Raw genomic sequence first — 10,488 nt, 5'->3', positions numbered from 1 at the left:
TGTCAACGTTTGGTATTGATTCTTAGTGATAGTTATAATTGTTTATGTATTTTTTGATTTAATCAATATGTTAATACTTTTTGAAAACATAAAGAATTTGAAAAAATGTAGCTAAAAATCATTTAATCAATTCACTTTAGGTAACTATTTTTTACTACACGTAAATTATTGATTTTCATATCATTAACTTTTGTTTAATATAATAAATTCAATTTGACTTCTGTGTAATTTAGAAAAAACGAATGCACCGCACTATTTCAGTATATTTTACAACAAAAAACTAAGAAGCCTTTTCTTGTCAAACTCTAGAGGATTTTTTTGTCATTTTAAAAAGAAATGATTATTGGAAAGTTGATAAATGATTTTATATGTTATCACTATTTAATTAAAAAGTACCTAATAGGTGTTAATATCATTATTATTTTCACTATCATAGGAACATAATTTAAAGAAAAATTAATTAAGCTCCCACATATGCCACACATGAAATTGCTGCCTTGATCATATTTTTCCAAGATGCACGGTTCCATGCTATACTCATGAGAGTATTAAAGTCGTCTCTGATTTTTAGCTGTCTTTTAATGTGGTGAAGGTCTCTCGGGATAACAATAGGTAGAGTTGTCCGTGAACCTCCTCGGAACTTTGATTTGTCATTTTTGTATTATAATTTCATTGCTTAACTGACATAAGAAGTTGTGTCGAGTTTTAGTATGTGCCGAATAGGCGCCAACGAGTTTCGGTAATGTGATGGGTCTACTGTTTCAGATATATAATATAGAGTAAAGTTCTTGTTTTTCTTCGGTCAGTTGATGCCGATAAGAAGTATTACCTGTCTTCTGTAAAACGCATCGAGAAATTTTAGTTCAAACTCAGATGCTTCCAATTTCCTCCGTTTTAGAAAAGTATAGGCTTAACAAAAGCATTGTATAATTTAACAAGTAAGACTGTTCCAACCTTGCGGTTTTGTAGCCACGTCGTCCACAGATCGTTAAGTGCAACAGTCGACAGCATTTTTCTCCTCATAATGTCTTCGCTATCTCCTACGAATATCTCAACTTTTTTTTAGTTTTGTCATTTTTCGCCTGTTCTGTTTGCCTTCCGGTTGATTTTTACATACTCAGTTTTTTGATGTTCATTTTCAAGAACCATTTTTTCAGTGCTTGGGAAACAATGTTTAGCGATTCTTAGTGTTTCGACAAAAAGTCTACACCGTCAGCATAAATCACTTCAGTCCCGTTTCGAGCTAGACAATGAATAGTACAAGCGATATCGAATCACTTTGGGGCGTTACAATATTTGTTTTAAAATATTTTGATTCTACGGGCTCGGTCTTTACTGTTAACTAGATGTCTATAAGCAGTGCTCGAACAATTCTAATCGAGTCATCGTCAAGAATAGTTTTGAGGACTTTTATTTGCTTGTCTCTGCGAAACGTATCAAATGCTCTTCTCATATCAAATTTCGAATTGTTTTCCCACGTCCGTCATGCACAATTAGATTTGTTTTCTGTTGTCGACGATTCAGTAGCCTAATGGTCATCTTTCAGGTCTGTGAACCATCCTTTAGGTTCAATTTCTGATATTTGAGAGTTTAATGAAGTTTTCACGTATTTAAAATTTTCCTTCTTAATTTTTCTCGATATTTGTCTACATTCTCTTGAGTTTTTCTTTTACTTTCTGGTCATTTGTTTTTTCAATTTTCAGTTTGATGGCCTTTTTTTGCAACATCGGCAATATTTAGATTCAACAGGTTTGAGTGGCTTTTGCAGACAGTTGTTCCAATAGATCCTTTCGCATCCTTGTGAATAAGTTATTTCAATATATCTCCGCTTTCGTTTGGGTCTTTCTCCGTCTCTTTTACTGGTCGATTTTGGATCAATTTCTTTTTGGTATTTTATTAATTACACAAAAATTTTATACTTCTTATGTCTGGAAAAATCGATCTCCTGGGAGTTTTAAAAACACTCTGAATGATAAAATTGTAAAATAAACAAATCATTTATTAAAATTTAGAATTGTAATTAATATTAATTTTGTTATGTATTAAGTCCTGGTCATTATTTATTGGTGTTACATTTGCAGAATTTACCCTGATCAACTTGGCGAACTTTACAAACAAATGGCTTTGTTATCTTGGAATTATCAGTAACTGCAAGATGTTCCCATTTTCCACATAAGTTCATATAAATACATTGTCCCTTAATTTTATCGGACATGTCACGATTTGACCAATGTTGGAATGCCTATATAATTATTTTTTAAAGACTTGATTTTGAGGAGGTTGTTTTATCCAGATTTCGGTTTGGTATTGGTCCACAAAATTTTCTATCGTTTTGTGTAATTAATAAAATACCAAAAAGAAATTGATTTTCGTCACTGTCGCTCGGTTCTACTAAAGTTCCATTTATTTTTGAGCAAATGGTTTCTGCTGCAGTGCATAGTACTTTTGATTTGTGATAAAGATAGCAGTAGCCTCCATGGCAAGACACATTTGTGACTAAATATAGAGCAGATATATCGGGCTAATAACCTCCAGAATTGCATAAAAAATATCTATTATCTGTGCAGCAAGTTGTTTGCCATTTCCCGCATTCGTCAATTTCTATACATTTTTGACATTTTCCGGACATTATTGGTTCGTGATTCCCCCAATTTGCATATTTCTGGTATTTTATAATTTAAAATATTAGTAACTAAAGCTGAATTATAATGATGTCTGAATTTTTCATCACGAATAGTTTGTGCAATCCAAAAATTCCCCCCTAGTGTTTTAGAAACGTCTAGAAGTTATAGTAATCAAAAAACTAAGTATAAATTGGTTTTGTTTTGGAGAATATGAGTCCATTAACTGTAGATCAAATGCTTCGCAAAGATTAAGAGCTGCTTGGTAGTTTAGTTTATTTCCAGTGTACAAGAAATAATAATTAAAAAGGTATGACTTCATAAAATATCCAGAACCTTTTAATTATATTAAATAGTTTATAGACTTAAAGAAATCCATGATGCCAACAAGTAAAGAATAGAATTCATTTGTTTAAGTTTGACTATAAAGCTTAATCGAATATAAAAATAAATATGGTCACATATTTTTAACAAGTGTAATTAAAAACTTTGAAAAATAAACAGTTGGTTCATGATAGTCAAAAAAACACTTCAGAATTAATTAAATCGTTACATAAATACTCTCAAAGTGAAATCACGTTCTCATACAGTAAAGAATTTATTAATTGAGTTTTTTAATAATTATTATGTTAAAAATGAATCACATTTTTCATCATTAGGGCAACCGCAAATATGACTTAAAAAATTCAAATATGACCGACAAAGTATGATTTATATAGCCACAAAAATATATGCCCGTGAATATGATCTGATAACTTTTTATTTTTATGTATTAATACAGTTTTAAGTGTTCGTTTATATGGCACTCAAATTTATTATAATATAACGAGAAATAATATGTAATGTTATCATTTTTTAGTTTCTATCCTTCTCCAGCATTTTCTAAAGCATAAAAAACTTCATTCAATCGAAATAGTTATAGCTGGACATTTCCATAACATTGAACAAATTTCTGGAAAACAATTAGCAATCGTTGCACCATGGATTTCTTTTAATCGATTTTTAAAATTTGGGTTTGATCAACATTCAAAAATATTTTCAAATTTAAAATAAGATTTTTGATCCGTTTAACATTTACAAGATATTTATCATATATACTAATTTGCGACAATGTGTTTCCGATGGAACATAATGATTATGAAAAATTTTATAAAGAGGGATATTCACATCCGTCATCATCAAAACTAATTTAAAACAAAAATCATTTGAAACTGCAATCAATTTCGATTGACGAAGTAGTGTGTTTTATTTTTTTATTATCCATTTCAGTCTGTCTGTGTTGACCCACGTTAAAATTTTTCGAAAAGTTTGCGAGAACACAACAGAACTTACAATTAAGTTCACAATTAGTACTTCTCTCAAATTCTAGTGGATATTTATTTAATATATCACGAGCCGAGCACGCGACCGAGCACAGCAAGCGACTTTGACACATGTCATGCCTGAGATCTATCCTCAACAGTGAGGAGGTCGATTTTTCCAGACATAAGAAGCATAAAATTTTCATGTAAAAAAGTATGTGAAAATTTTTGTATTTGAGAAGTACATAGAAGACCACAAAGCTATCAGTAAGACATGGGCACAAGTACCTAAGCTTTTCCTTGTCCCAGCCACAGAATTTTTGAGATCAAGCGAGACCAGGAAAGTTAATTATTTTTAATTAATTCCGAGATAGGAAGTCCATTAGTTACTCTTGTCTTGTAGTTTCTTTTAATTGTAGTGCGAACGAATTTTTAAAAAGTACAGTAAAGTCTTCCATAACCGCCACTCTTGAATAATTGTCACAAAAATGTATTTTAAATAAAAAAATTCTGATGTCTTTCAAAAGATGAACATGTTGATAAGCTAAAAAATGTTACTAAAAAGAATACTATCAAACTTTGTGTAGTCTGATAACTTTGTATAGAGATGGTTGTTGTGTCTCGAAATTTACGGATCGCCATATGGAGAAATACAATGATGAAACTGAACCGGATATGGATTAGCAAAAATATCTGTTCTAAGACATAGATAAGACTTGTCGACGCGATTGTGTTTCTAGTCTTTCTCTATGGTTGTGAATCGTGGACATTGTCCAAAGCAGACAACATACAATTGGATTCATTAGAATTGTGGCGGTGACGTAAACTTTTGAAAATAAATTGGTACGACAAAGTATCGAATGATAAAGCTCTTGTAAAAATTAAACCATCATTGCCACTTGTGGCAAAAATATGGAAACAACAATTATCATACTTGGGACACGTACTTCGGAGTGATGATATAGAAAAGAAAATCTTTTTATCTGTGTTTACTGGAAAGAGGATACATGGAAGACCAAAATTAAGTTGGACATCACAAGTCGTCGAAATAGCCGGACATCGTTACTTGGAGATTGAAGAGCTGGTTAAGAACTGGTGGATGAATTTGATCAATAAAATCGTCAATGGCCGGAATCGGCTGAATATGACTTAATTTAACTAATCAAGCTTTACAAATAATTAAAAATTTTTTAATCAATCCGAAAATATTGACGTTAATAAGGCTATTGGGTCAAATGAAATAAGTAAGGCCATAAAAAACTACATAGTTTGAATATTTTTGTGGATTCTGTTATCCGTTATTTTCTAATAATTGCCACATTTTTAAAAGTTCCATTTTTGTGGATATGAGAGAGTTTACTCTAATATTTTGAATACATAGATTTTTCATCCTATAAAACATTTGATAGAAACGTAGACGTCATATATAAGCTATAAATAAGTCATTTAAATCGATTAAACATAACTCTAGCGCACTAACAAATTTATTTCTAATAAAAATTATGCTAAAATTATAAATTGCATATTAGTTGGATTCAAATTAGGGTTGTCGTCAAACCCCCTAATAAAATTTTTAATCACGCCTCAAGTTAAAAAGAAGAAAAAATCTAAAACCAATAAAAATTAGAATTTATCTTGTGAAAATATACATTTATAAAATCAATAAACACTTTCGTCTCTGTTTTATTAAAAATAAAAATATTATTTTTTCTTTTTTCGGAACCAGCAACAAAATCTAATTCGAATTAAAAAACAAATAAACTTTGACTTTGGTTTAGAAAATACAGAATTCTAAAAAATATTACAAAATATTAACCGGAGTAGGAATATTTCTGACAAACGAGGAATCACGTTTGTGAGTATCAACACAGACCACCCAATCACCCTCACACTCTTCTGAATATCCAGACAAAACCTCCGACATCAAACCAGATAAATAAGCATAATCAGGTGCCTCCTCAAATTTAAGGGACCGAGAATATGATAAAAATATGCCGAATTGTCCTTTAAATCATAATTGGTAAAATAACCAGGCAATCCCTTGCAAAGTGCTTTAACTGTTGTGGCATTTTTTTTCTCCCCGATTTTTTGATACCGTTCTTTGACTGTGTCTGCCTGAAGTCCCTGCCAAGGCAGACATCCAATCAAAAAATAAAAGAACATATGGCCCATAGCTTCCAGGTCATCTCTTCTGCTCTGTTCTAAGAAAATAAGTAAATATAAAAACCCATCCCCTTGTGAGTATTTATGCTCATATATCGTGCAGTCCCCGTCAAGTGCCGTTGTTCGCAGAATGGAATATGGACGCCCGTTTTACTGTCACGGTATTCCTTCGATAAACCAAAGTCGACAATATGCAAAACATTCGACCGGTCGTTAGGTCCAAGAAGAAAATTGTCAGGCTTCACGTCTCTGTAAACTATTCCTTTAGAGTGGACATATGAAATTAGTTTAATCTAGAAAATAATTCAATAAATACTAATTGCTTTGCGATCAATGCAACTTTCTTTGCTGGAAATATTCTTCCACACGTGTCAAAGTGACTTTCCAGGCTCGGACCAAGTAGATCAAGGACCAAGACATTATGAGTGCCATGCAGTCCAAAAAAATAGGCATCTGGTATTCCTTCTATTTTAATCGTCTTTAGCAAGGTCAACCTTGAGGACAGAGCATTTTGTAATACTGGTACTCCAAATGTAATTGCGGAGACCGAGCTTTGGTGCTTTCCTAAATAAATTATAATACTGACGAGAAACTAATTTTATTGCGTAGTTCTTGCCTGTAATTATATTTCTGCCTATGTGTAATAAAATCAACTAATGATAACAAAGTCTAATTTCGCCAAAGTTCCCTGCACCGAGTCGTTGACGCAGCTCATACTTTCCGTCGATATATCCTAGATTGACAGATGACTTGGACATCAGAATCCCCCGAGTTGATTGAACGATACAAACCGTCTATTATAAGCAATGGGATTGATCATTCAAGAATAGAAAAATCAATAATTCGTTTATTTGTCGATAAAATTTATTAATTATAACAAGACAGCGAAAAATAAATAAGGACAAGGAAATACCAAATAACAACTAAGAGGAATAATCTGGATAAATAATTTATCATTATTGAACAAAAATATTGATTAAATAATAAATCTAAATAAATAAAACAAGTCGATGGGCTAATTAAAACAAACAAGTAGAATTTAGATTACAATGTTGATATAAAATCAGACGAAAATAAAGAACATTAAGAAATTTTTTAAGATTTGAGATTCTCCAACCCGTTACCGAATCTTCTATGGACTCGGGGTCAGTCGCCGCAGAAAGCCGCTGGCTTGGGTTGTCCTTTGAGCTTCCGCAGAATACACACGCACAGGACGAATGGGACAGGATCCTCTCTGACCAGAAGCTGAACAACCTCAAGCCTAAGCTCAATCAACACCCCTTGGCTTGTTTATTGGCTGCCTCACAACCATATTCGGGGGTTTGGTTGACCGCCATTCCAATGGGATTGATTGAAACCTTATTGAAAGATGATTGCCTAGGGATTGGCGTCTCATTGCACCTGAGGCTAAACGTATTCTGGGAACACCGGTACCGCTGCGGATCGACCGTTGACCTCTTTGGATTGCACCTATTATCGTGCCAGAGAAGCTCCGGACGCCTCTCCAGACATACTGTCCTGAACGACATAGTCAAGCGGACTCTTGAAACTGCCGGATTCCCATCACAGTTGGAACCGGCTTTATCGCACCGTCATATCTTTGCACCGAACGCAGTGGATACTTCGGGAGTCCTCGGTCCCAGAACCAAAAAATTCCTTATTAAACTGGGGGACCTGGCATGCAGAAGGAAAAACGATCATCGAGAACGGACATGGCTTTTCTAACGCATATCAATAGCCATCTTGCGTGGGAATTGCCATTCCATCTTATCCTCTGCTGCTAATTCAATATTTATTAGTAACTATGTATATTCCAATACTTTGTGTCTTTACATAGATTTAAGTAATTTTTCCAACATGTTTTTTTCTAAACAAGAATTTAATATCAAAAAGTTAACAAAGCCATCCATCCGAAGTGGATGTCGCCAACATTATTGACGTTGCGTTGCCTCTCACGATAGCAACAGAGATCAACTGGAGAAGCCACCGGGTCTTACGTTTGTTGTGGCTTTTTAAAGTGGGTAAGCATCAAAGCTTGTTTAGGAAGCGAAGCGATTTCCCACTTATTCCTCCAGTTGTCTCGACCACAATCGGTCTCTCAGCGCTTCAAATTTTCTTTTCTTTGCCAGCATCGTTTTTTACGCGGCATAAACTAATTTGAATTTATATGAAATCAAAAATGTATATTTTTCTTTATAAATATTAAATTATCAAGATTTTAAAGAGATTTGTTAAACTTTTTAGAATACAATAAATCTAATTTTATTTAAAAATGTTTATTAAAAATTAAGTTCTAAATAATTAAAGTAACGAAATAAAACATTATCTATCTATAATATAAACAATCGTTCCATATATTCGAAACTATTATACATAGTTGTCCTTTGGGACATATAATAAAATTGGAACGATACAGAGAAGATTAGCATGGCCCCTGCGCAAGGATGACACGCATAATCGTGAAGCGTTCCACTTTTTTTAAATTCTATTTTTATATTCATAACGTATTTTTGCTGAAATGCATCTTGTGCCGACAAAGCGAGACGTTTTTTCTGACACAAATCACTGAATGTTTTAATGTTCCAAGTTTTTCAGTCTGCTGGTGTCTTTTCGATCCTCCTATCAATTGCTCACTACCCTGGCGATGAGAAAATCCCAAGCGAATGACAATCTTGCTATTTTTTGAAGGCAAGTCATTTGTGTATGATGTGACATTTATAAATCCGTTCTTGTTTTCGAATATCATCGAGTCCACATAACACGTTACAAACAAGGCAAACTGTGCAAAGAAAAAAGGACAAAATACTATCACACTATCACATTTGCGCCATGGTTACAGGCTTGGTAAACCAAGACATTGGAAAAATCTAAAAATGCCCCAAATTTTGTGTTGTCAATGAAACTTGAAATATGCACAATCTTAGATTTCCTCAACCACAGGTGTCCAATAAAGACCATTTCACCTCAAATGCCAATAACCTGACGTTTTACTGATCCAGCGAGTTCTTGAAATCACACGTTCCCTAGTCCAGCACCTCGTCATTCGAAAAGTCCAACCTCTGTTCATGCCGACATCCCCACCGCGAATGGTTAATTCGAATTATTTGGTGGCCCAGAATGAACTACGAGGAAATCGGTATCCTCAAAGTTTCCTCATAATCAGTCCAGATGAGTGTAGTTATGCCACTGGATTATACCGTTTGTCAATTTAACAATTTTCTAATGAATTTTACTTCAGAGAGACTCTCGAAAGCCAACTCCAAGGTGCAGCAAAAGATAATTAAAACTGAGATTCCTGGCTGGATTAAACTCTTCCAATTTATAATCTTACTATTAAAAAGAAACTAGTTTACTGCCTAACTAAGTCCTAAGCCTTTGAAGGTGGCACTTCACGCACCTTCTTCTATTTTTCATCCTCTTCTCTGATTCTGTAGACCTCCGAGAAGGTGCAGTTAAGCGCCTACGGTGATTAAATGTCAGGAAAGGACTGGATCGGGGAGCATCAAACAAGATACTCTCCAGAGTCGTCTTAATAACTGTTGACTGGCCACCTTAGTCATCAACTTGTACAGGTTTGGCATAGAGGTTATTGGACAATAATCTGTTAAAGCGAGAGGGTTATCTACTCTAAGAATCAAATAAGTGACCCCAGTACATATTCACTCTAGAATGGAGCTAGAGTTAAGTTTAAACTGCTTTACAATTTTTATAAAGAAATTATACACCTTATCATCCCCAATTGTCTTCCTTCAGAGAGACGGGTTGCTGCTTCATCGAACAAAATTATTTTCTATATCCTGAAACTTTCTAATTTTGTAAAGTAATGATTATAGGTAAAAATACTTGATATTTTATACAGTACCGTGCAAATGTTCCGGACCACCCAATTATTTTTAAATTCTATATATATTTGGCAGCTACGGCTTGACTTTCTTAGACAAATTTTAATATTAAATGAATAAATAACTTTTGTACTTTTTCTTTTTCCATAAAATTTTACAATATTGAATTTTTAGCAGTCAGTAAATTTTGACCCGTGCATATGTTCCGGACCAGTGATTAACAGCATCAAAAAAAACCACTTTATTCAATGAAAATATCTTATTTAAAAAATAATTAATAATTAACTTCACCTCCTTTATTCTTTACAACATCGATCATCCTAGTCGGAAGTGATTTATAGAGATTTTCTATATGAGCATCTTCCATTTTATAAAATTCTTTTTTTGTAATTCTCCAGATCTTCTGGTTCTTTTTCACGTATTCTTTGTTTAAGTATACACCAGAGGTTTTCAATAGTTAAATCCGGTGACTGACTTGGCCTTTTTCAAGTAATTTAACTTTCTTCTGATCAGATATTGAATGGTGGATCTCGATTTGTGGCATGGGGCCCCATCTTGCTG

The 10,488-nt window shown here is 33.4% G+C and overlaps 1 long non-coding RNA gene and 1 pseudogene across 1 annotated transcript; one reads left to right on the top strand and one right to left on the bottom strand.

The window, feature by feature from the left end:
• Nucleotides 1-2,358: 2,358 nt before the first annotated feature.
• LOC115227400 lies at nucleotides 2,359-2,771 on the bottom strand. Its single transcript, XR_003883114.2, has 3 exons — nucleotides 2,694-2,771; nucleotides 2,530-2,662; nucleotides 2,359-2,496 (listed from the first exon to the last, which is right to left on the bottom strand). It is a non-coding gene; the product is annotated as an uncharacterized LOC115227400 (long non-coding RNA).
• Nucleotides 2,772-8,464: 5,693 nt separating this feature from the next.
• On the top strand, nucleotides 8,465-8,564 carry LOC115227402 (annotated as a pseudogene).
• The last annotated feature ends 1,924 nt before the right edge of the window (nucleotides 8,565-10,488 follow it).

The sequence above is a fragment of the Octopus sinensis genome, unplaced genomic scaffold (assembly GCF_006345805.1).
Source record: "Octopus sinensis unplaced genomic scaffold, ASM634580v1 Contig03032, whole genome shotgun sequence".
In the NCBI taxonomy this organism is placed as follows: domain Eukaryota; kingdom Metazoa; phylum Mollusca; class Cephalopoda; order Octopoda; family Octopodidae; genus Octopus; species Octopus sinensis.
This window is presented reverse-complemented; position numbering and strand designations above follow the sequence as displayed.